The following is a 27,043-nucleotide window of genomic DNA, read 5'->3' as shown; positions in this document are numbered from 1 at the left end:
GAGAGCATCAGTCTGAGATGTGAACAGGGCAATCAGCTGCCATTGACAGAGGGATTTTTGATTGATTTTAAATTAAGGTCAGTGTGCCCAGGCCACAGCTAGATTTGATTATTTCTGTCATGTCTTAGAAGGGTGAGAGAAACTTGTTTGCAACCAATGATTCTCTCTCTTCAGTGACTCAATGCATAATGACGGTTCTTCCAGCGGGCTTTGATGCTTCCAACTTCCATGACATGCCGTGCATTGGTACAGCATTGCCACTCTCCCACTGCAACAAGCAGACACCTTCTTCAAGAACTACATTTTGAATTACAGGTTTACACTATTGAGAGCTTATGACATCAGCACCAGCGTCATCCCCTCCACTCCTTCCCAAGAGTGTAAAACAGGCTCATAATTTCATACCTGTGCATATTCCATTCCACACGTGATGTCACACAGTCCACACATGCCTTAATGAATGACAACATCCCTTCCAGTTCTTGACAGAAAGGTGATAATGTAATCCAAACACTCATGTGACAGCTGACAGTCCTGAAACACTAACCCCACCATTCTTTCAAACCAGAACTTTTTTCCAGTCTTAAATCCAACTGTTTAAAACCAGTTTTTCTATTGTGCATTTGAGCGACCACCTCCTCCTCAATTCCTGACCACTGTCCCAAGCAGCCCACTTGGTTGACAGCATTCCCAGTTACCTCTCTGCTTGCTTACAAGACTCCTCTGCCTTACTGTCCTGATACCTTCCAGAAAGCCACTCATCCCTTCTAGTACTCAATTCTGTGCAATCGGGCGTTAGGGAAGCTGTGGGTAGCACAAAATTAACCCAGATGTGACATTAAATCTGAGCGGTGTATTCACTGCTGGCAGGTGAAAGGTGGCTGTCAACAGACACCTAGGGGAGAGCACAAGAACAGAGCAAGCCGAGGCGTGAACCCTGTGTGATGGAGGGACCTTTCTGAGCCAGCTGTGATTTGGCTGCCCTCCATGGATTTCTCTTCTGTAAGTTCATCTACTCTTCCCTCAAAACGACATCAAGTGCCTGCTGTCAGATGGCAAGGGGCTCCACAGCTGTGTTTGCATGAAGAATCACCTCCGTACGCTCAGGCAAAGCGGCTGCCTGCTACCTTCATTTGATGGCCTCTGCTTCCTGTGCTGGAAGCCAGGGCCAGCAGTCCCTCCTCACTCTCTCCATGCTGTTCAAGAGCTGAGGAACCTCTGTCACATCTCCTCTCAGGTGCCTCTTGCCAGGCTGCACGTACCAAACTGGAAAGACATTTCAAACCATGGGTCATCACTGCTAGCCTCCTCCAAACCTTTTCCAGCTCTACCGTGCCCATTTTGAGCAGGATTCAGGGCGCAGGTGCACCATGGATTTACAGACAGGTGTAAAATCTGTTTCCTCTCCACTGTTCTCCTAACAAGTCCTGACATTTAACTCACTTGTTTGGCCACAGTGAGCACAGAGCTGATATTCTCCCAGCTGTGCTCATCTCTAGGCCCTCAACCCGGGGAAAGTGATGGCCAAAATCTTTCCGTGCTGATGGGCAAGAAAGAAATGACCAACTGCAACTGCACAGTTGTGCTGTTTGGGAAAAAAAAAACAAACCCAACTTGAAATAACAGTAGTGGATGTTAAATCCCGAGATGCTACGAAATTCACTCTCAGGCAGCTTGACCTAAATTCCTATGGGCGATGAGGAAGCCACATATTTGGAGCATTTGAAAGAAAACTAGACAAATGCCTATAAATTATCCTATGGGGGACATTCCTACTCTCTTTCGGAAGATGGATTAGGCAGATGACCTACTAAGTATTTTTTTTTCTTCTTTCCCTAATTCCTGCGATGTCATGAGTGCGCGTGCTTTACCCTTTCTTAAATCATAATCTGTTTGATCCAGCACCAGTCAAAGGTTTTGAAACGCCCATTAAACCGCAAGAGGAAATCTCGAGCGGTTTGCTAATATCAACAGAAATCCAGATGGAATTACAATCATCTTTTATGTACGTTCGAGGGCATATTATGTAATACTAGCCACGGATTTAGTGCAATGCACCGCACCTTCCAATAAGCTGCTGGCGACGCTAATAGCGATCTGAAACCTGTGAAAAACCCTTTTGCCCTCGACAAAACCATTTTGAAGCCCAAAGTCCGTGGTCAAGGGGCTTGGAATATTCAGAGTCTTAATGGGAAAACAGGGACAAGGGTGGAAAAGAGAGGGAAAAAGATTTTAAAAGAGGGGAAAGCGGCGGGGGGGAATAAATAGGGAATTAGAAATCAATCTGAGGTAGCGGCAGAGGAGGCAAGGTCAAAACTTCAAGCAAGCAGGCAGCAAAAAACCCATGAGGTTTATTCACGAGGATGACGCTGCAGCATCCTCCCGGGGTTGTTCCCGCCAAGGCTGGGGCGGCTACGGGGGACACTCAGGGGTCCCCACCCCCCCCCCCCCGCGCCCCCACGGAGCTCCGTGGGGGCGCCGGGGGGGGGGTGGGGACGCGCCGGCGAGGGGGCGGGGCGAGCGCTGGTGGGCGTGGTTTGGGCGGCCCCGCCCCGCCCCCGCCCCGCCCGGCGCGGGGGGGAGCGGGACGCGGTACCGGGCAGGGCAGGGCGGCGCGTCCCCGGCGGCGGCGGCGGCGTCGTCGTCCGGGGTTGACAGAGGCGGGCGGCGGCTGCGGCCCCCATGGAGCCCAGCTAGGGGCTGCCGCACCCTCCACCGGAGGTAGGTGCCGCGGAGCGGCTGCGCACCGACAAACCCCGGGCGGGCGGAGCGGTGACAGGTTGGCCGGGGCGGCGGCGTTTTGCGGGAATCCACCCCCCTCCCCCCCCCCCCCGCCTTTTCCCACCCGCGGCCGGGCTCTGCGGTTACCGCGGGGAGGGCGGCGGCGGTTCCGCGGTCCCCGCTTCGGCCCGTGACTATTGTTTCTGGTGGCGCCGAGCGGGCGCAGCGAGACCCCGGCGGCGGCGGCTTTGTGCGGGTTGTCCCGGCAGTGGGGCTGCGGCGGAGGGGGGGCGGAGGACCAAGGCGGGGAGAGGGACGGGGCGAGATCGTGACCGCACGGGCAAGAGTCGCCAACACCCCCCCACCCCCCATTCCTCCTCCTCCTTCTCCTGCCTGCGCAACTTCTCCAAAATCACGCCCGTGGGTGCGCGGGGAGGAGCGGCGCGTGCCGCGGCCACCTCCCCCCCCCCCCCCCCCCCCCCCCATCTCGGCTTGTGGCTCCGCTGCCCCACGGGAAACAAAACACGGAGGGTCACAGCGGCTTTAAGCGTCCGGGTCCCCGCTCTGGAAGAAGGAGATTAAAAATACAGGGTGGGTTTCAAGATGGGCGGGATGGGATGATTTGGGGTCCCTCTCGTAGCCGGTCACAAGCGAGGAAGAGGAGGAGGAAGGGGAGGAGGGTTTACCCCTCCGAAGTTGGGGCAGAAATTCTTCCCGCTGTCGCGCGGCTTCTCGGCTGCCAGGAGGATGAACTGTCACCTGCGTCCCCCTTAATGGCTTTTTCTGGCCGAGGCTGTGGCGGGCCGTGGGGTCATCTGCGCCGGCGTCGCGGCGCTCCGGGCGTGTGTGGCCGTGGGTGCCTCGGCGGAGTGTCGTGCCCCAGAAGTTCTGCATCCCTCGGGGAGGTGCTGCGGGCGCCCTGGGCAGCGGGCGCCGGGCGGTTAGTCGCCTGCTCTCTCTTTTTCCCCCCACCCTTTTTTTAAGAGATCGGTTTGGCTTTGATTTGGTCACCTCTGCTGATGTTAGTTTTCTCACATGCCATTCTCCACCAGAAGTCTTTTTTAAAAATAATGCTTAAAATGCAGGATTCAAAATATATATATTGTCTAATGGGGATGTATTGTTAAAGAGGAAAGAGTATCTGGTTGCCCATTAATTCTTCAGCTATTTTCCATTTGAACTTGCTGAGGAAATATTTTTATTTTTTCGAAGTAACCTTTTGTGTCATTTATCACTAGCAAATTGACTTAACGTTTAAAGTAAAGATTTCCTCACAAATATGCTACTGATTGGAGTGTTTCAGGCATAACACTAGTATAGGACGGAAAACCAGCACACTTGCATTTTTTTAAGATGTAAATTTGGAAAAGCCTCTCCTTCCTTTTCATGACTCTTGAGTGAGTGGCCCTGGTTAATCAGATGTAACTACAGTAACTAGTCCAGGAGGCTGGTGGTAGCCTGCGCGTTTTCCTGTGCAGCTCTGCTGGAGCAGCCTGTTCAATTAATGCACCCTCACTATTTTGTCCTTGGCGTCTCCAATGAATTTTGTGGCATTTCTGTGATAAGCTCCAATGGGACTCTCGTGGAAACACTGAAATCTCTTTCACCTTGAGAGATGATTGAAGCCAAATTTGAAGAGGGGATAACTGCTCGAATTAACTGGAAAGTGATGCCGAGTTTCCGTGTGTACATTAAATTCTGGAGGCGCTCCAGTAGCCAGAGCTATCCAGGTCAGACCGGGAATCACCCCAGTGATGGGTTTTGCAGGGTCCTGATCACATCCTACCAAAAAATGCAAGTGATAAGCTTTTGCAATGTGCGTGGATTGCATTGCAAGCGCGGGCTGGAGGACGGAGCTAGTAGCGGGCATGACGTGTGCGATGAGCAGGTCGCGCTGAACACGCTACAACTTCGGGAAGCTGGCGTTTGCTGTGCAGAGCCTGCAGCGGTGTGAATTACAGGGAAAAAATGCATTTGCATGTAACAAAGGCGGCTGGCTCATCTCCTGCATGAGGAACTCATTTTTTTTAGAAAATCTGGCTCCTGTTTCTGCCACAAATTGCCGGTGTAGCTTTGGGCAAATCATTTAATGTCTCCCTGCCTCCTCTCCTCATCTTTTTGCCTGTGACCCACCAAGGGCTGGGCTATACGGGGCTGTCAGTTCAAACGCTAACTCAAACCCTTTACCTTTCCCAAGTGCCTTGCGCACAGCAGTCCGAAGCCCACCATAGGTGGTACCTAGCTGCTCTGAGGGGATACAATTTGACATTCAAATGCTGCTGCTGGAGCCAATAATACAGATGTAGCAGCCTCACAACGACTCATCAATCTCTAATCCTATCCCTCTTCTAATCCAGTCATCCTCTGCTGCTAATCAAATCGCCCGGCATTGCTCGAGCGATGTTTGGCTGCGTGCTTGCCCTCGTGTCAGCTAGCCTACGTCAAGACAGGGAAGCAGTGGCAGTGACGATGGGCTGAGTATCACCAGCTCTTCAGGACAGAGACCGTCTGTCACTTGAGGTTTGTGAAATCCATGGCACGAGAGAGGCCCGGTGTGATTTAGAAATACAAATCGTAGCTAGAGGGTAAATTGCAACAACATCACAGAAAATGGCCAGAAAATGGCACCTCGGGCGTTCCTGCGCAGCCAGCTGTGTGCACATCGGGAGGGAATGGAGGTGGAAGGGTGCAGCTCCCTCGGCATAACAACAGCATTCTTATTTTAGCATGGAAGACAGCCAAAGATAAGGAGTGGTTGTCATCCGGCTGGTTGGAGGATTAAAAAAAAAAAAAAAAGAAAAAGAAAAGCTGTGTGGAAGTAGAAATATTTTGATGTAGGTACTGAAGAAAAAAAAAAAGCAGATAACCTTGTAAGTGATGGACTAGCCACATAAAGCTGGCAGTACAAGATCTCTCCCATAAAATCCAGAATGATCTTAATTAAGCCCAGACCCTGTTAAATGACACATGGCTTTATTTATTTCAGATGTTTCTAGGTCCTAAAGATGGGGCCAAATGTGAAGAGTTTGATGTGGCAGATAGTTTAACCCCAATTACTTCTACATAAATCACGTGATTGTTACACAAGCTGAGTACATCTGATGGGTGCCCCAGAGCTACTGATAAAAATACATATACATTTTAAAAAGAACAAATCCTGAAAAATCTCTGGCGGTGTGGGCGACGGTTTGGGGAAGAGGGATGGCCATCCTCTCCACAGGCAGGAGGATGGAGATGCAGGAGCTGTTGTGGTGCAGTGTGCCCGCCAGTCTGTATGCACAGGCAGCTGAAATGGTGGCTTTGTAGAGCAGGCAGCTGGAGAAAGGGAAGCAAAATGGGAGCTGACAAATATTCTTGTTATGAAACTGGGGTGGATGAATGATTTATGGGGGTACTTGCTTTTTTTTTTTTTTATTATTATTATTTTATTTTGAATGGAAGGAGTCGGTTGGTGATGTGTGGTGCTAGCCATGAATGGCTTTGTTTTAAAATCAGGCTGCGCTGGGTCACACCTCCAGAAATGGCATCTACAGAATAACAATACTGTAAAACACTTTTAAGCATTCCTTAGGTTTCATAGACTGTCTTAAGGAAGAAAAAGTTTTCCTTATTTTTTGTTCAAAGGCCTAAATTCCCCCAGCAGACTATAGATTTCAAAAAGGAGGTGGCTGTACGAGAGGTCCTAGGCTGCAGGGATCATTATTAACCTGTGTCGGTTCTCCTCGGGAATTTCCATTCCTGGGTTTGCAGTATTGCCCATTCCTCCCAGGGCACCGAGCAGCTCCATAAATAGGCCACTCTGTGGAGGAGCTGCTCTGCCAGGTGATTTAACGTTGCTTGTTAGTGGCTTTCCCGTTTCTTTTTCTTTCCGAAACAGGTCTATCCATGCTGTCCTTTAATGTGCAGAGCAGTGCTGTAACATGGGTGGGATGAGTTTACAGGGTCATGTCTGTGGGATTTTGCCAGTTCCGTGGGTGGCTGGGTGTCCTGGGGGACCCCTGCAGCAGCTGCCACTCCAGACTCAAGTGCTGGCTTTGGGTGCGAGTGACTGGACCCCTCTGAGCTGGACTTGTTTCCAGTACCCTTTTATTTTTGCTAGGTAGTAGAATCACAGAATGGTTTGGTTTGGAAGGGACCTTTAAAGATCATCTAGTCCAACCCTCCTGCAATGAGCAGGGACATCTTCAACTAGATCAGGTTGCTCAGAGCCCTGTCCAACTTGACCTGGAACGTTTCCAGGGATGGGGCATCTACCATCTCTCTGGGCAACCTGTTCCAGTGTTTCACCACCCTCATTGTAAAAAATGTCTGCCTTATATCTAGTCTAAATCTACCCTCTCTTAGTTTAAAACCATTACTCCTTGTCCTATTGCAACAGGCCCTACTAAAAAGTTTGTCCCCATCTTTCTTATAAGCCCCTTTTAAGTTTTGAAAGGCTACAATAAGGTCTCCCCAGAGCCTTCTCTTCTCCAGGCTAAACAACCCCAGCTCTCTCAGCCTTTCCTTATAGGAGAGGTGTCCCAGCCCTCTGATCATTTTTGTGGCCCTCCTCTGGACCTGTTCCAATGGGTCCATTTCCTTATGTTGGGGTCACCAGAGCTGGATGCAGTAACTCCAGGTGGGGTCTCACCAGAGCAGAGTGGAGCGGGAGAATCACCTCCCTCAACCTGCTGGCCACAGTTCTTTTGATGCAGCCCAGGATACGGTTGGCTTTCTGGGCTATGAGTGCACATGGCTGGCTCATGTCCAGCTTTTCATCCTCCAGTACCCCCAAGCCTTTCTCCGCAGGGCTGCTCTCAATCCCTTCATCCCCCGGCCTCTATTGATACCGGGAGGGTTGCCCTGACCCCTGTGCAGGACCTTGCACTTGGCCTTGTTGAATCTCATGAGGCTTGCATGGGCCCACTTCTCAAGCTTGTCCAGGTCCCTCTGGATGGCATCCCATCCCTCAGGCCTGTCAACCGCACCACTCAGCTTGGTGTTGTATGCAAACTTGCTGAGGGTGTACTCGATCCCACTGTCTGTCATTGATGAAGATATTAAACAGTACTGGTCCCAGTATGGACCCCTAAGGGACACCACTTGTCACTGATCTCCATCTGGGCATGCAGTTGTTTGGAAACGCTTCTTTGAGACATTGGATATAGGGTTAAATGTTCTCAAGAATTAACTAAAGAGCCTGGGACAGGTCTCCTGTCCCCTTCACCCTCTTCAGAAAAAGTGTCCTTCAGCTTAGTGGCTTCCAGGTCCCTGTATTGCTTGCACTAGCCTTAAAATGGCTTGAGAGAAGCCACTATAGCAGAGGAAGGCGGCTGCTGTTGTCTTGAAGGGCAAGCTGGGCTTGGATTTGGATTCCCCCCTGCTTCACCCATGGCAGGTGCAAAGGTCTCAGAACAAGCCCCAGGACTGACCACATCCATAAATGTCTTGTTATTTTTGAGCCAGTGATTGGGGGTGAGCTCTGACAGGCAAGAGAGGTGAAGGAAATTTGCTGTAACACCACACTGAGCTTTGGTGGGGCCACCAAGGGCAGGTGCCCCCCTGAACGTCATAGACTGTAGCTTCAAGTTCAGTTGGTCAGGCTAGTTTTGAAGACCAGTTTCTCCTCCAGCATCTGCTTGAGCTTCAAGCTTTTAATTATTTCTCTGCTTTTCTTGTGTCATGGCAACAAAGAGATGGGAGAGGTGCAGTGGCCACCAGGAGGGCCAAGAGGACAATGGCTGTTGCCTGCTTCAGCAGACGGCATGCTCCTCATTGCAAAGCCAGGTTATTTGGAGGAGTGCAGGTCTTGCATTCCAGCAAAAAATAATTTGTTAATGGCCAGAGAATAATCACTTTATTCCAAAAAGCCTCTCCAGCTGCAGTGCACCAACTGTTCTTTTTCAGCCTCTGAATCCTTAATGACAGTAGCAGCTAATTTCTCTTTCTGTGTTTTTCTAGCTGCAGTGTCCTATTTTCTCTGAGTTTATTGAGAAAATAATAGAAGTCATTACATAGCTACTTGTCACCTTTCAGAGAAGAAAACTTCTCCCTGGTTGAATGGCCAAGTTAGTTACTTGGTGACTGACTCAGACAATAGCGACTTTTTGTACCTCATCAGTTAATCATCTGTGGTTAGTGAATAAACTAATTAGCTCGATAGAGGAGTGTTATTTAACTTATAGTTCATGAATATCAGAAGATGGTAAATAAATCAGTCGCAAGCAGTGTAACAATGGCACATGTGCATTCTGTTCCATGTAAGCAAAAACCCCAAAATATAGGGTCAGGAGTGGCAAAGTGAGAAATGTATATTCATTGTGTTTAAGGTTTTTTTTTTAAATTTGATTGTCTTTGAAAGCTTATGTGACAATACTGCACAAAATGGCCCTTGGTTTAAAAAAATAATTAGGTGGTCCTTATATATAAATATATATATAATAAAAAGGTTAAAGAAAAGATATTGAGGAGCATTGAACTAGATGATGCAGAACGGCAATGAGAATGGAAGACGTGGAAAACTACATGAAATGTGATGTATTTTTGTGGGTGTATGACATGCATCTTTCTGGTTGTTGGTGATGGATGGTGCTGTAGAGCTGGATCTACACAAGGCCACTACAAAGCAAACAGGAAGGGCAGCATGTTGTTTTTTAATCAGGATTTTCCTAACTGAGCAGTCAGGCATCACTGTCTGAATAATAGATGCCCTCATCTCCAGCCTTGGTGACAGGGCTGGACATCAAGAGGCACTCTTGGCCAGGAGGTCCGCCTCGCAGAAGGGTGGGGGAAGAGGACTGCTCACATGGCTGAGCCTTGCTCTCCAGGCTTGAGATGCTGAGGGCATGCCAGAAGGAAGTAGGAACGTATGTACAGATACATGTTATTGTACTTTCCCCCCCCCCGTAAGTGTTGTGTGCTTCCCAGGGAAGAAAATGAGAAGGATCATTCCTTGTTTGGAAGAATCTCGTCTGTGTTACTGTCTTGGGCAGCTGTCTTTGGGCTCATCAGAGACAATTGTTGCAGGTACCAAGCCCGTTGGACCCACTCTATAGGATGCCTGGCCTTGGGGGAGAGTTTTCCACAAGCCCCATGGGAGAGCAGTTGGATCAGAGTGCTTTACCCAGACGCTCAGTGGAAGCATGGGTCTGCAGCCCTGCAGGGTCTCCTGGTGTGACAGCAAAGCGTCCTTTTGGCACAGGATACTCTCTACTGGAGAGAGCATGTAGTGTGTAGATGTAAATAAGTGCATATGTATATATACAGGCAGACACACGCATGCATACTTGCACAAGTGTATCCTAGAAGGAATGCACAGAAGAGCCTTGCTGTTGTACCTGTGATGTGCTGTTAATTAATCTCTGGTTTCGGCGGGTGGATGGAGTTACCTCTGGCCATTTCGCTACTGGAGGGCCTATGTATGGTTAGAGTGGATTCACAAGGCTTCCGTGATGGAAGAAACTGGGCTCTGCTCTTCTGCGTTGTGCGTGCAGGATACATGAATGGGTGTCGTTCTCTGATGGGGCTGGTGGTGCCAAGCTTGGTATCTCACATCTCCCCCCACCGTTGTACCTAAGTGGGTGTTCAGTTTGCGGAAGACTGCTTGGCCACGCTCCAGTTGTGCTGGAACCAAAGTAATGTTGGTAGGTGGAAGAAAGCAATTGCAAGGAGATGTATTTCCCCACTCACTGAGGGAATGCATCTGCCTTTGGTTTGGATTTGCCATTTAGGTCCTCAAGTGATTTTTTTTGGATCCTTGGGTAGCAGCTGTGTTTAGCCATGAAACCATCACTTGTCTTTTAGGATACATTTTGGCTGTCACCATAGCTTCCTGTCTTCTGAAGAAGGTTATTAAATTGATGGGTGTAGCTCTGAATGCCATCAGATGCTACCGAAAAGAAAGTGAAAGCTGCATATGGCTGTATGCCATAGATCCCCCATCCATAGCATGTAGCTGCAGAGCTGTGCAATGACCATCCTGGAGGGACCTAGTACATACAGCCTCCCACCTGAAATGGTTAAGTCAACAGACGAGGTGGATGCCCTTGATCCTGAACAGGCTCCAGACTTCTTAGATTTGCTCTGATTACCGAAGAGGTGGGTCAGCACTCTTGCTTCCCATTTTCTTTCTGGTGCAACTGAAGAGCTCTTTGCTTTGAAGCGTAAAGACCCAAATATTTTGAGACCTGGTGCTTCTGAAACCACTTTTCTTGAGAAGAGGTGCTGCTGCATTTCCAAGGAGCTGAGGATCTCAAGCTAGCAGCCTTTTATTTTTAAAGAGGAAGGAGGTGTTTTTATTAGAGTTTCCTGTTTTGAACTCTGGTTAAAGGGTATGAAGTGGTCAGAGGTGGGAGAGTTATCATTTAGGTCAGGGTTGTCTCTTTGTATTTTCATATTTGTATCCATAGTGCACATATATGAATTATTTTCATATTTATATTATATATTTTGGTTTGTGCAATTTTTTCCAGTTCTGTTTAAGGCTCCTACTTTAAGGAAATCTAAATGAGGTTTCCTGCCAGGAATGCTTTAGATATAGCTGGTCCTGCCTGGGGCAGAGGGATGGATTAGGTGACTTCTCGAGGCGCATTTCAGGACCTTTTCTGTGGTTCTAGGCAGTTACTCAACCAAACAAATTCGTAGTAGGATGTGCTGGTTATGATAATAGGGTTTTGAACATGGATATTTGTTTGAAAAGGAAATAATAGCTAATTGTAGCATAGTTACTGCTGCTGCATGGGACAAATGTTTCTTGAAATTAAAGAGGGAAACAACTGATGTTACATTTTTAGACTAGCATCGTGATATGGCTATGATTAATTTTTCCAGGAGCTTTGTGTTTTTTATATCTGCTTAAGTGTATTAACATTTTAAAAGGTCAAAGGTAAGCTTTAAAATGGATGCCAAATTAAGATGGATGGGAGGAAAATGACATTTACTTCTTGTTACTGCACATTGTTTGAATTTGACCAAAGGCAAAAACAAAACAAAGAACAACCCTCCCTCCCCATACACACACACGCACACACGCATATGTGCATGCACAGACAGACAGACACGTTCCCACCACCTGCCTTCCCCGCACACCTGGTCTGGGAAAACCTTATTCATCTAGGCAAATCATCATCGTAACAAAATTAGTAGTCCAATGTCTTAATTTCCAGACAGCTTAATTATTCGTTTGCAAAGTATCTCATTTAAGTAGTGTGAGTGGACTCTGTAAATAAAAGTAGCTGAAATATTTATATTAGGAAAATATGGCTAATGGGAACCATAACCACGTTATCATTTCCTGCCCTTGCTGGGTTTGAGATGATGATTTCATCAGGGAAGGGACTGTACCCTCATCCCTATTCATGCAGTTCCTGGCACACTGAGTCCCTGTGAAAACAGAAAATAAAATACGGTGGGAATGATGCTTTGCATCCAGTGGGAACGATGGCCAGTCCCAGCTGAAAGCAAGGCTTAGTAGAGCTGCTGTGTGAACATGCTAGTGTGCAACAACTTTAGTTTTGGAGAAAGCAGCATAGCTCAAGGGAAGGACCGAATCTGATTTATGTCCATCATTTCCACTTTTACCCTGAAATGGTGGTGGGGAGCTAGGCCGACAATGCATTTTGTGCCTTGGGGATTGTAGCCACTCTCTCCTTCAAGGCACCCAGCCTGTTTTTGTGGATGTTGTTTCACTAGACAGGTTTGCTACCATTGCTTCATGACACTTACTTATCCAAGGTTTAAAAAAAAAGGAAAAAACCCTAAAATTTCTTTGAATCCTTCTTTCCGCTGGTGGCTGGTGGTTCATCAGTGAGGATTCGGGCTGTCTCCTCCATCAGCCTCTGACTGCCTCAGCCCCGTGTTCTACCACAAAGCCCATCCTGACCTTGTGAGGTCTGCAGGGGCTGCGCTGCGCTGGAAACAGCCACACCATGCCAGGGGGCCATTCTGAGTTTAGGTCACTGTTGGGTTTTTTTTAATAGACGATTGTAAATTGTTACAGCTGTGGAAGATTCAAGGCGGTTGCTTCATCTAGATCTGGGTGCTCAGTACGGGGGTACCCAGTTTCCCAGGTCTGTGGTTAGTTTCAGCCTCCTCCTTGAGGCATGTGTGCACCTTCTTCCCATCTGAAACCCAACCAAAGTGGTCCGTGAAGCACTGAAGAAGGAAGACGTTTCAGGGCAGGCAGCAGAACCCCCTCTTGCAGGGAGAGCAGCAGCCCTGCCTCTGAGGGGAGCATGCGCCTTGTGATGCCCGGGACACCAGGGTCACATTTCCCCTGAGGCTTCATCAACCCTTTTCTTCTGCAGGCTGATCGCTGTGTATTTAGTCCTTTTATTCTTGTTGGCTTTTTAATTTTTTCACTAACTTGCCTGAGATCAGAACCGTGTCTTCCCAAAACCAGGAGCCAGATGCCAACCTCATTAGCTGTTGATTCAAAATGGCATGGGTGTAAGTGGGGTGAAGCTTTGGCCCAGTATCAGTGAGGTTACTTGGGCGTGGAAGCTATAGCTGGGCTGCCGGTAGCCAAGAAGAGGCAATGCTGCTGCTCCTGTAGCTGTACCTACCTGGCACCCCTTGGCAGGCAGCGTGCCAGCCCCATACCACAGGGGAGAACGGGAAGACCCCCCTTGGGCTCCCTGAGGTGGGGGTCTGCCCAGAGGGGAGCACCGTGGCAGGGAAGCCAAGGGCTGGACATGGTTTCCTCGAGGGAGAAAGCTCAGGGGCTCAACACTGCCCCTGCGCAGAGCCCCAAGCTGTGTCTGAGGTTAGGGATGGTCAAATCCTTTCCTCCCTTCCCCAACAAGCAATAAGCTCTGCTAAGCATCCCTTTCTGGGTGCTGAAAATGTTTGTCTGACAAAAAAGGAAGGGAAAAATGTCAAATGCTCAAATGCTTTGTTCCAGTGTGAAAATGTATTTTTCATTTCAAACTGAATGGATTCTTTCAAGGCTTCACTGCCCTCCAAGTGGAACAAACAAAACAGTTTTATTTTTTCATTTTACCAAAAAAGAAAAAGTAGTTCTTAAATTGCTCAACCCAAACATTTCTTTTTAATTTTTTTCCCCAGCCTGGCCACCATAGCAAACAATTTCATTATTTGCATAGCTCTAATTGCAGTGATTAAACAAACACAGCAAACGCCGACCCTTCACAGAGCCTCATCACAGCCCCACAGCCAACTTGGTCTGTATTTTGTCAGCACAGAGGGAGATCGGAGCGGCTTTGTGCTAGACTGAAAATAAATTATCGACTTTCTTTTTTTTTCCTTCTTCCAAACTGATACACTATCAGTTTCGAGCAAGAATAATTTTTCCCATTCTCTTGCTAGCAGGCTGAGGGATATCACCATATTGTGAACCTGGTACAGTTTAAAAAGCATTTGGGTTTTGAATGTCTTGTTCACGTGTTACTCTTAAGTTGCAACCTCTGTTGCTGTTATTAGAATAACATGTAGCGTTGATATTCAGCTAGTGATACCCATATTAACATAAAGGAATGAGAAACAAACATCTACATCTTTATTTTTTTGTTGTGAAGATGGCAGGTACCCGAAGACAGGGTTAAGGAAAACGTTATCTGGCTGCAGTTCCATCAAATAGGAACAAACAATTTTTTGGACATTTTTTAATGACATTTATTTATAGCAGGTAGCGCACAGGCGGCTGCTATTTCTCAGCGTGCTGGAAGAATGTTCTCCAGATGGTGCTTACTGTTTATGCTTTTATTCACTCCTCTTGAACACAGCAGCAACTCTACACAAAACATGGAAAATTGGAAAATAAAAACAATTATGTTTTTACAAAGTGCCATGTGATTTGCTGAAATGTCTTAGTTGACTGATGAGCGATGCTTGGGTGCAGCATGAGGGATCACGCCTGTCACAGAAACCCTGCACCCGCATCCCCAGATGGGTAACAGGCATCGCCCCATCTTGAGAGGGACTTGCCCTTCTCTCCCCAAAAGGTGGGGTTGAGCAAGGCTGCTAATCCTACTCTTATGTCTTCATTCACAGGGATTTAAGTGAATGTAGGAAAGGGGTTATAATCGCAATATTTTTGTTGGGTTTTCTGTGGCTGTGCAGCCCCAAGGTGGGAGAGACGCAAGACAAAACATTTCATAAGCTTCACCTCTGCCATCGTGTCCTTCAGCTTCTAATCTCAGTGAAAAATAAAGTATTAAGGCCTTCGGCTTGTCAAGCTGAAAGCAATAGCAAAAGTCAAGACTGGTATCCAAAAACACAAGTGTGGTCCATGATTTCTGTTCATTACAGTAGTGAAAATATATATTCAAATGGTGGGCATGCTCTTGCAGGCTTTTGTTAGGCAGCTTCTGCAGGACTACTCACACAAAACATTTTCAGACTGGAACCTTTCAATAAAAGACACTGGAATCTAAAGAATTTTTTTCATTAAAAATCCTTGGGAACATTTTGAAAATAATTCTTTCAATTTCATTTAAAAGAAAAAGAAAACAAAAAAAGGTGGTCATCAAAATGGATATCAACAAGCAGGAAAAAAAGTCTTTTTCTGTTTTGTTTTTTTGAATATATATAAATATATGTATAAAAGAAATAAATATTTCTGGCTTCTATTAAAAAACCAGAACAAAAACCCAACAACCCCACAGCACTTCAGGACAGTTTTTCAAATAGCAAAAGCTGTATCAAGTTTAAGCTTTCAAACAGGATATGATTATTATTTCTTTGTAAACAGGAGCCTTCAAATTCCTTCAAAATCTAGTTTCAAACCAGCAATACTTTTAATGAAATTAAATTTCAAGAAATTAATGTACAAGCAGTTGTTCAACTGCTTTTGGGGATTTCTTCGCTAAATGGGCAGTGCTGCACAACACTTCGATTTCTCTCCCTTGCCCGTTACCCAAGAGACAGCCCTTTCCCAAGCAGAATTCTTGCTACATCAGCTCCATGCTGTTTATCTTCTGTTGCTCCCTTGGCAGTTATTATTTCTTAATGTGTTAATTGTAGTTCCTGGACCCTCACGTGTGAGTGTGCGTAATGTTCATGGTAATGATGCTGACATGTTCGCTAGTTCCTGGAATTGCAGAGAGAAAACCTTACATATGGCCTGGGCACAGGGCATCCAGTAAGAGAAACCAATTACAAGAATTCAAATAGCATAAAAAGAATAAAGTGGGTAACTGGGGAGAGTAGTCATTGGGTTGGGCTGGGGATTTTTTTGCTTATTCGGTTATGATTGCTTCTACAGCTCTGGCTTTGTGTGATATATATATTTTTTAATTAAAACTTGAATTATGTCACTTGCTTTCCACCTTTTAGCAGTATTTCACAGTAAATTCATTCCTAATAGCAAGTAGTCAGGGGTAAGGAATGGCTTTGCTGAGTGATTGGGACTGTTAATTATTAAAAAGAAACCTATGGATTTAAAACAAATTAGACCTCATTAAGCCTAGGTCTGTTTCCACACAGACCAGCTGACATGAAAAAGCCCATCTGCGAACATGGAAAATTGTGCTTTTCAGCTGACACATCCCTAGTAGAGACGCTGGCATGGGGTGCATTCACTCTTTTGGTTCATGTCAGAGATCCCTGGCCTCCAATCTCAATTCAAGCACTGTGGCTTTCTTGCCTCTTCCCTGTTTTCCTTCCGTCCCTCCTGTCATCCTCAGCCACGCCCTGTGATGCCGCCCAAGCCCGCGTGCACGTGGGAGTCCCACCTTGCTCCTGGAGCTGGCTGCTGGCTGTCAGCAGCTGGAGAACACCTGGCTGGGTGAGCCCAGCTCCCGGACAATCTCAGTGCTAAGCCCAGCCGAACAGATTGGCTGCTTCAGGTTTAGTGAAAGGGGAAACACAGGAAAACTCCTTTTCTGTTCTTTGCTTGTGGAGGGGAGGGAGATCTTTGATTTCTACAGTGGGGCTCTTGCAATGGCCAGGCTGACAAAGTCTGTAGGATAGATCTACTTACTCTCATTTACAGAGGCAGGGGTTTTTTTTGTTGGTTTGGGTTTATTTTGTTATCCAAACTTGGCTGTGACTCTTAAGCTATTTGTACTTAGAGGCTTTCTGTGGGACTTACAGAAAATCCAAAGAGCTGAAGTGATTGTTGGAGACCATACACTCAAACCTATGTAACTTCAGCATGTTTTAAGCTGCTTTTCTGGCATTTTTTGGAGGCAATGAGTTAGCGCGTCCACAGGAGAATCCTAATAAGGAGAGCGCAAGGTGGCCTATAACGAGCATTTTAATTGTATGTTCGCAGGCATGCCATGTATGGGCTTTGCTGTCTTGCTGAGACATCCCCCAGATCTTCTCTGGCATTGCAGGCATTGACACACTCGTATCGGGAGAAGAAACGCCCATTCTGCTGGCTAGAAATCAGCAATAACATTTTGACATCTGTGCAACAGTTTAAAATGAATTATTCAGCACATAGATCGTGCTATTTGAGCAGCCAGCACATCTCTGCCCATTTACTACTGTCAGTCCGTGGTGGAGATATCATTGATGCCAGTGGGAACTGAGCACATGGACTGGGGGTAGGTTTTGGCCCATAGCCTGGAACAGCATTTGACAGCACCCCTGCAGAATATGATAGCAATAATCTGCTTTGCCACCAGCAAAAGACTGAAAGACAATGCCAGTCTGTTTCTTCTCTTAGAGTATTTTAAACACGTGCGGAAAAAAGACCTTTAGAATTAAAGAAATCATTAATTGTTTGACTGTTTAAATTCTGCTTTAAACAGTGAAACTTGCATGTAATTTTGGTGAAATCAATGTATTGCATATGACCCTCCAGAAGCCCTGAGTGTCTATTGCCTACTGGGAGTAGACCCAGAGCACAAACTGGCAGCAGGTCCAGGCCAGTCTCCAGCTTCTGCCAAGTCCGAGGGTTAAAGTGAAGCAGTCACTAATTCCTATCAGGAAAAAAAATTCATGAGATTCACAAAGTAAGCAGCATCTGATTTGGAAAAACAAGCTGAACTGCTGTAAGAACACACTTTGGGGAGCTGCAGATGGGGAACTGGGAGGAAAAACAGATCAGCCAAACACCAGCAAAAAGTCTGCTCAAGACAGGCATTCAGGAGAGAAGGTGGGCATTTATCTTGTATTTAGCTTCCTAATTCAGCAAGGTCATCTGAATTAAAGCAGTGTATGTGTGATGAGAGTCTAACATCTGTTATTTCACAAGACTCCTGTTCCCTGTAGCTGCGTTTCAAGTATAAAATGCAGAACACAGTATGGAAATGTTCTGTGCTATAGGTTATTGTCCTTTCCTCACCTTCCTTTAAGGACTATGTTATAGCTGTCCACAGATGCTTATCTAGCAGGCAAAAATTTGGGATCACTCAGATAACATTGCAGTGTGCGGCAATATCATCTGGCCACCATTGTCCATGTTTTTTTAGGCGGCTAACTAAAAATGCAGCCTGCCCCAATTTCTACCTGCTCTTCCATTTATTTGTAACAAATAATACCCTATGGTGGAAGTAGCCCAGTGCTGTAATTGGAAAGGCAAGACATATTATCCATGTAACTATAAAACAAATGACTAGTATACATTAAATTTCTTGTGCAGGAAAGCCTGTCTATTGAGAAAAGACACTTAAGCACATAATGAAAGTTAAGTAAAACCTTATGTCCCACTGAAGTCAGTAGAATTTAAACATATAGTTAAATCTTACATGCAGTAAGGGCATATGCTCTGATAGTAACACTATAGCTGTAAGATTTTTGAACCCCTGTATGTGTGTATAGTTTTATTTTCAGAGTCTCCAAGAGCTTTGCAATTAGCAGAAAGATGTGAAGTTGTGATAAATACCATGCAGCTCTGGATACTCGGGTGCAGTGCTTCAGCAGGAGGTGGGACCTGGCTTCCTCGGCCAGTCCTTGACAGGAGCGGTTCTGCAGCTGATGCTGCTGCAGCTGGCTGTGAGCTGGTGTTTGCATCCACAGCGCAGTCAGCACCACCCGGCTGTGGGCAGGCGTGCATGTATGGTAATTTAGTAGGGACTAAAGTCTGTTCTAGCTTTTGTAGGGCTGCCATCACTAAAATGTCTGAACCTACTTGCCATCTTTGATCTGCTTACCATCACTATGCTCTCCTGGGGCAGGAGGATATTCTCTCCCTTGGGCAGGGAGTAAAGAGGCACAGAGAGATGTCAAGCCTGACTTTAATAGTTATTTTCATGTCTGCATATGTGGAGACATTTTGGAGGGGGGGAGGTTCCAAACCTCCCGTCTGTGTAGTTTGGACCCTGTCTGCAGTTACAAACCTGGCTCGGAGTGGCTCGCTCTGCCTCACGTGGGAAGCTCGTGAGCGGGGACATGAGGGTGCATCTTCCTCATCCCGGAGCAGAGGAATATACCTTGCTAGTGTCAGTGTGAGGTGGTGAGGGGAGAGGGTATGTGCAGAAGTCCAAAAAAAAAGGGATGAGTGTAAATAGCTGAAGTAATATATGTGTGAGGGTGAAGAAGGCTACCTGTTTTTATTGCCACTTGATTGGAAGGATGTGTGTAGCTTGTGAGCATCCATTAATTAGTGATGCAATTGCTCTGTGCTGGTATCAATAAAACCTTAATAGTACATGATACCAGCCTGTGATTGCTTCCTTTTTTCCACATCCCCTTGTGAGGTTGTGTGTATATCAGTGCAGCTGTGCACTGTATACAGCGTGTATGTGCTGTGACTGCTTACATAAGAAAGGGACAGTAAAATCGTTTAGCGGCTAGTTACCTCCCATGTGATTTTTCCAAGCGTTTATAAAAGGATCTTTGATACGCAGCACTCTCTCACATGCACAAAATAACCAACGTTGTTTTTCTTCCTTTTGCTGAGATATATTAATTCTTAAAATGGCTCCTGAACAGGCACTCCTAGGTACGTGTAGCAACTGCAGCCTTATGGGTTAGCACAACAACAACAACAAAAAAGGCTCTCCTTCATTTCCTTTATATGCACATCGTGCAGCTTTTCAAACAGTGCATCAAACATCGCCGGCTGGAAATTTCCAGGCCCATTTCCTGCCTGGTGCATGCTCATAAAGCAAGATTGTCTGTACGGTCCGTAGCTGCAGTACTGCAGAAAGTCAATAAAGAGCTGACCACCTCACCTCTATCAAAAGCAGTTGAGAAGCTCTGCCTCATCTGCCTTATTAAAACCACACTTGACTCCCGCAGAGAGACCTAGCTGGGAACCTTGAAGAGGAGGGATAAAAAAGGAGACTGAAATTGCAGTGAGTATTCTACAGCTAGGTCTTGCAGTAAGGTTAAAGAGTGCTTATTGTAAAATAAACCAAAAAGGCAGATTCATTAAAACAAGGAAAATGCCTGCATTTAATGCAATGAACTTCTGGCTCTCCTACATACAGTACGGCACAGAGATAAGATGATTAGTTATTGCAGCAATGAGCAGATTTAAGTAGCTCCCTAATGGATTTGTATTTTGAATTTAAATGCGTATAGGCATATATATGTGTATGTGTATATCTACTTAATCCTTGCAAGAAAAGGCACGATATGGAAATAGATGCAAGAGGCAGAATTTATACTGCAAAATGTATTTTAGTATGTGTTTGAAGGGATGCTTTTTTTCCTTTCCCTTATATAAGAGTAATTGATTGAATGTTTGCCAAGCTTTCAGTAGTATCCATCGGGAATCCCCACCCCCACCTTCCCCAGGCCCGCCAGCTTTTTCTCACCTTAAAATGAAAAAAGAAAGAACTTTAACGGAAAGATCATTGCTTTAGCTTAATATTGTAAGATTTCAGAGATTGAATTTTCTGATAGTAATGAAATGAACCCTGAGTTGTGCCATGAATTTGATTGCAGTTAATTTGATTTTTGAGATGCTCAACAAAGCTAGCCCATTAGCTTTAACCTCACATACTTTGGATTTGTACAAAGTGGTATTTTTATATATATGGGTATAGATAATATGAAAATCTCTCCCTGGTAATTCAGTTGTTTGTAACAATTACTGTCAATGAGTAGTTACTAACTATAGCACTGTTGGAAGTGGTTATCTGGTGAGTTGCTGACCAGTAATCTCACTACATTTTATTGCTTTGGTGATACAGGATTAGTTTTCCCTTTCACAAGGAAAAACACAGCTGAACATCTCAGCCAGGAGACACATGCACACTGTCCTGCAGCTTTTTCCAGTTCTCATTGATCTTAATGAGAGTAGTCATATGAATAGGAGTGACTCTTGTCAGAAAGGACTTTTTTGGCTGAAACTCACAATTTCTATTTATTTGATTTGCCTCTGCAGACTTCAGAGTGAAAGTGCTCCTCTTGGTAGTATTTGCTAAGAGGCAACAACCGTGGGGTGGGGCATCCCCCAAGGTGGTCCCAACATCTGGCCTTTTCTCTTTACATGGTTTATTCTTGGTCAGCAGTGAATAAGATGGTGGAAGATGGCCTTTTATATATATATCTGTATATAAATAATACCAGCTTCAGATAAGAAAGTATTTGGTGATGTCAGAAAACTAATGGCACAAGGCTACAGATAACTGGGAATAGTGCTGAGGACTTGATCATGTGGGGGGGGGGATTCTGCAGCTGGGAGTTTGGTCACTATGGGGAAAAAAATACAGAGGATGTGGTTCCAAAAAAGGGGAGAAACGAGACCAGGGAGGGAGGAGATGAATGGTGGGGGCACACAAATTGGGAGTGGTGCCAAAAGTTTTCCAGGCGATGGGCGAAGGTTGTGCTGCGAAGGAGATAACTGCCATGAGCTGCTCCTGGGAGGTCTTGTAAGCAGGGGAGTGCAAAATCTCAACAGAAGTCAGGGGATATATGACTTAGTGATGTGTGGGAGGGAAGGTGTCCATAGATGGGAAGAGGGTTGAACACATGGCTGGAGACAAGGCATTTTGTCTGGATCTGTGCCACTGAAGTACATGTCGGGCACTTGCGGAGCCAGGAGCCAGGCTGCGTTCCTCCAGCTCCGTCATCCCCAGCAAACCTGCCAGAGGATCATCTCCCGGCCCCGGCGCAGAGGGGCCTGGGGCAGCCCTGCTCCTCACTTGGGTACTTCTGCCTGGGTCCCATGGAGGGCTCCTGGAGGGCACGACTGACTGCCTACAGGAGCAAGACTAGGGTACGTGCCGGTCTCCTCCTGCCCGCCTCGGGTAGCGCTGGGCACTTGCGCTGGGAGTGATCCAGGAGGTCCCCGGTTTGGGCAGGGTCAGGAGCCAGGTACCAGGGTGTGCCACAGCAGGGAGCTGCTGTCCATCTGGAGGATGCTCGCGTGCCCACACCTCTGCAGCATCTTCTCAGGTCCTGCCAAGCCACAGCCCAGGTGTCTCCCTTGCTTACTACAGGGCAAGGAGAGGTTTTGTTCTTCCTAACTTACTATTCTATAGGGTTTGGGTTGTTTTTTTAATTCATCTCTTTCCTTCATGCTGCTTTTGGTGGCCCAGTCTGAAGGCAAGGTGCCCAGTGATTTTGGCAGGGATTAGGCAAACCCATTCAGCAGCAGAGGAAGGAGGAAAAAAAATCAAAGAGAAAGTACTGACAACTTCTCCAGAGAGTTCTGTAGTGCCAAATTTAGCACTAAAAATTGCGGAAGAGATCAGAAACCCTATCTCTCTCTTCAAGAGGTGCTGAAACACGGTGCCCTGGAAATGCTTAGGCAACAGAGACCATTAAAACATGCTTCTGGCATGGGGCTTCCCCATGATGCTGGCTGTTTTACCCCATGGCAGATGGTGTTTGCTTTTCCATGGGAATCTATATCCATAGGCTCCTTGCTGCCAGCGTGCACCCGGCACAGCAGAGATGTGGGTCCGTGCGCTTCCCAGAGGGATGCGCCTTTCCCCACAGCCGAGGCTGGGAGCAGCGTGAGTCCTCACCAAAAAGGATGATACAGCTTCCATACTGCCACTAAGTTAGACTAATTCAGAGGCAGCGTGTCTGACGTTTCTTAGCCAATGCTAGCTAGAAAGGAAACAATTTTACACATCAGCAATTTTTTATGATTAATAATATTATCCTGCCTTAATTGAAAAATGGGCTGGTGCCCTTAAGAAAAAATTAAGCTGCAGGAATTAGTACCTAACCTCTTTATGATGAATGTGTATTTTTACATGCTGCATATTAGTGTCAGTGCTTTTAGAAATAATAGTGCTGTGTATTGTAATAAAAATTGTCCCGTGTTGTTTGTAGTTGTGTGGCACCATTCTGTCTGGCTGACTTGGCTTTAAGAGCCTGAACGCTTTGGAAGAAGCAGCGTGAGGATGCCGAAATCCTTTTAAAGGGAATTTATGTACAAACAGGAGGATGATGTGTAGGCTCCGAGCTCTGCTATCAGTTGTTATTGCTGAGAGATATTCACGGGGAGTCGATGCCAGACGGAGCATTAGGGATTGCTGGCCTCGGTGCCTTTGTGGGAAGTCGGTCATAAAGTCGGTGAGGGCTCCTGTTTGTGGGATTTTTAAACATCAGTGAATCATTTTATGTAGTAAGGTGGTTGTTGTTGGGGTGAGTTTGTGCAAAGGTCTTTGTGAACCACTTTCTCTACCCAAATGAAGGTTGAGGAGAGAGACGATGCTGAAGGGCAGGGAGATCTGCTATGCCCAGCAGAGAGCCAGCAGCTTGGCCCTGCCGAGGTTTGCTGGGCAGTGTGTGGGAGCAGGGGGTGTCGCCTGTCTCTGCCCACCTGCCTGTGACCACAGGCAGTCCTGGAGACAGGGCAAGTTCTGACTTCAAGGCGTCATGCTTCTTCCATGTGTCTTGCCCCAGGACTTTGTCTTGTACAAAGCGGCCCAAGGAAGCTGGGATTAAAGAAGTTGAGAAGGTCCGGGTCTCTGATAGGGACAGTTGGCGATAAAACAAAGTCAATAAAATCCCTTTTGGCCATACTGCTCTCCTGGCATTATCTGTCTCCTGCAGGCCTCTCCTCGGACCGTGGCTTTGGCAGCAAGCTCAAAGTGAAACCACATATATGTGAGGGGTGTGAATGTGATGTGTTACAAATGCCTTATTTCCCCAACCTGGAGCTCTTAAATACTCTCACCAGCTTAAATATTGCTCACCCCAACATTTGAACGTTGTGAGTCAAATCTCCCTGGAAACATGCAGTGAAAAATAGATGCCTGTGGTGGGATCACTGGTGCTTTCCAGTGTCCCTGGCCAGCAGGGTGCGAGGAACCTCCTCCTCCTCTCTTTCCTGGAAGAGCGGGAGGGTCCTGATGGGGCAAGAAATGCTCTGGTGGTACCATCCTCCTCAAAGGGCAACCTGCCCACAGTTTGGGGCTCGGGAGGAAGGAGGAGGGTCTGGGGAAGGAGCCAGGAGCGTCACCAGGTTGGGGGGACACGCTGGCTCTGCAAGGGTGCATGGGAGCACAGTGGGAGCAGCAGTGGCAACGCTGTCCTTCCCTGTGCCTTCTTGGCTGCGGCCCTTTGGTCTGTGCCTGCCCGGAGAGGATCCCTAGACCCTCCTTGATCCCGCTGAGGAGGCAGTGGCAGGGGAGCCGGGGGTGGTGGCAAGGGCTGCCGGCGTTTTCCTGCTGCCATGCCGCATCCCTAATCTGTTGTCTCTGCCTGCATAGGCTGGCCCTGGTGCATCCTCGCACCTATTCTCTGGTGCCTCTAAATTTGTAGCAAAGGTCTTTTTAGCTACCTCTTCCTTTGTATTTCAGCCAGGGTCCCTATTAAAGCAGACAATGAGGAAGTCTGCATTAAAATGCTTCCTTCCATCTCTCCATCCTCCCCCCGCTCCCAGCCCCATCCTCCTTGTCCCTGGAGGAAACGCTCGTCTCTGCCAAGATCCTGCCTCGCAAAAGTAAACAATATGAAATTACAATAAAATGTTTTGATTTGCTGGGCCTGACATTCAGGAGCTGCGCAACAGAGACTTATAAAAAGGATCTTCTATAGATAGCCAGTGTGAGAAAAAAATAATCTCTCATTTTGGGCATGTTTTGGATCCAAGTGTCAGGGCAGTGTAGATGGAGAACAGGGGATTTCTTTGCCAAACCTTAAGGTTCTGAGGAGGTTTATAGTGCAGCATCTGTCAGCAGCTTTCTGCCTGGTATCTGCGGGTGACTGGCCTATTGCACAGTAATGTCAATATTTGGGACTCTGTCTCTGTGTATGTGTATATGTGCTGTTGTTGCTTGATGCTTTAAGACTGGGTAGTGTGCTGAAAGCCCCGAGAAGGAAATAGATGAGCTGAAACTTGTTTCCTCCAGGGCTCTTCCAAATAATTCAGAGGAAGGCAAGCCTAAATGGAGGTGTAATCCCTGGGAGATGAGCTTCCTTGGGCGCTTGCCAGTTTAGCAGGCTGGGTAATCTGCACTGTCATCAAGATTTGCGGATTAGCTGTAGTGAAGCTAGTTGGCTTTGACATTTCATTAGGGAAGTTTTCTGTAGTTTTTCATCCCCGGTCTTTATGCTGTAAAATATGGATGATGTAGCTTTGTTATCCTTACACCTTCTAACGTTCGTGCAAGTTGATGCTGGGACTGCATACATCTCTTATCTGCTGAGGATTTTTCAAATCATTGCTTGTTTATGAAAGGCTAACTGGGTCAAAGGCTAATTTTGGAAAGGATCTGCTTTCCCCAGTGCTAACCAATAAATTTTCATCTGAGTAATGTAAGTTACTGAACTGCTATCTCCCAAAGAAGGAATAAAAGCAAATACTATTTATGCTATAATCTGCAAATATTTTGAAAAGTGAACCAGAATATCAGTAAAATGGCTTATCATCAAGGTCTTGTAAGAGCTCTAAAGGACATTTATTTAGAAATCAAAATGTTAAATTTGGAGGCAAGAACTGGGCAGACGAGGAGGGAGTATGCACGAATGACAACATTGTAAATTGTCTCGGGGGTTCAAGGGACCAGGGAAGGACACTGTGTCCTCAAGTCACTCCTTCCCAGAGATGTCTGAGCTGATAAGAGCCGGTTGTTGTTTCTGGTGACAATGATCGAGGGGGACAAGGCAAAGGATCACCCTGTGGGCTCCCGCAGCGGCATGCAGAAATGGGGATGTGGCCTCATTTATTTATCACGGCTAGACGTGCCCTTACTCTTCCTCCTGCCGCAGAGGATGGGTGCATGTCCTGGGAGCTTCTGCTGCTGTCTCCATAATCCTCTCCCGACCCTTTTCAGAAGTCTCCCCGGAGGCTCATTGCCCCAAGGGCCGGGGGACGCGGGTTGTGCGAGCCAGCTGTGGGAGGACATGCTGCAGAGGCACGGCTCGCAGGCCAGCCCGGCACCGAGTCTGTGCCGTGGAGGAGTGCTGCGGGCAGCCCGGGCTGCAGCACCCGCCGGCTTTGTGGGTCTGCATGCCAGAAGGCTGTCCCCATTGCTCTCAGCTCCCCCAGCACTGCCGAGCTTGTGCCATGCCTGCTGTGGGACCTTGACTCTCTTGACGCCCTAAGGTGGTCACCTCAGTGTTATGGGGAAGAAGGGAAGAATGACCAGGGCAGGACTTTTGGGGATGGCCAGGAGGGATGCATGGCACGAGGTGTACAAGGGGGGTCGGCAGGGACACCAAGCTCCACCTTGCAGAGGGACATCCTTGTCCCTCTCTGGCCACGTTGCCTCCTCACTTCTGCCTCTTTCTTCTTTGTTGGTGCTGTCTCGCATTCTTTGCTTCCCTGTCAGCCTTCTGCCCTGCGGATGCCGTAGGTGGTGGCATGTGGGCTCTGGTAACTGAAATCTGCCTCAAAATGCTCTTTGTACTTCTGTTGCAAAACCATGAGTGAAAAGCAAGGTTTAGTTAAAAAATTATTGACCATGCTCTACTCTGACTGAAAAATATAAATACAGTTAACGTAAGTGCTGGACTGCATGTTTTAGGGCTTCAGTGATTTATCCATCAATTATGTCATTGTAAACTGAAGGTGAAGTTACGCCTTCATAGGTCTGGAATAACAAATAGTTGAACTGAACCTCTGCTGGGTACTTCTGCTTGATTTTATTTTAGTGAGAGAGAGGGTACGATTAGTAGAAATGTCCTACAAGAAGGGCTGGGCACCTTGCAACTGCATAGGTCTTGGTTTGGGATAAAGCAGCAGTTCCTGTATCATGTATTTCTGCTATCCGAAAGATGGAGAAATATTAAGAATGTAAGTGTGTGTGTACACGTGTGCACACACATGGACATACACACATATGCTGTTCTTGTAGAAGGTAAATATCAATTTTGATTATCTGAATATTGATGTAGCAATTTAGAAATAGCTTTCCAAGAGAAGGTGTCTCCACTGTTATATTTACCAACATAATGAAATCAGACAACCTTTCAATCCATAAATCACAGTACAGTATTTGCCATTACGATTTCTATGGTTGTACTGAGCAGGCAACACAATCCAAAGAATTTTATGAAATCAAAGTAATAAAATTGAAAA

The 27,043-nt window shown here is 46.7% G+C and overlaps 1 protein-coding gene across 1 annotated transcript in view; it reads left to right on the top strand.

Moving 5' to 3' along the window:
* Positions 1-2,551: 2,551 nt before the first annotated feature.
* Positions 2,552-27,043, top strand: part of RAI2 (retinoic acid induced 2) — a 47,469-nt gene continuing 22,977 nt past the window's right edge. The window contains exon 1 of the mRNA XM_074814714.1: positions 2,552-2,721. The gene's annotated coding sequence lies outside the window, so the exon portion shown is untranslated. The remainder of the gene's footprint in view (positions 2,722-27,043) is intronic.

Source organism: Strix aluco, chromosome 2 (assembly GCF_031877795.1).
Source record: "Strix aluco isolate bStrAlu1 chromosome 2, bStrAlu1.hap1, whole genome shotgun sequence".
Classification (NCBI taxonomy): Eukaryota; Metazoa; Chordata; class Aves; order Strigiformes; family Strigidae; genus Strix; species Strix aluco.
Note: the sequence above shows the minus strand (reverse complement) of the source record. Positions and strands in the feature narration are given on the sequence as shown.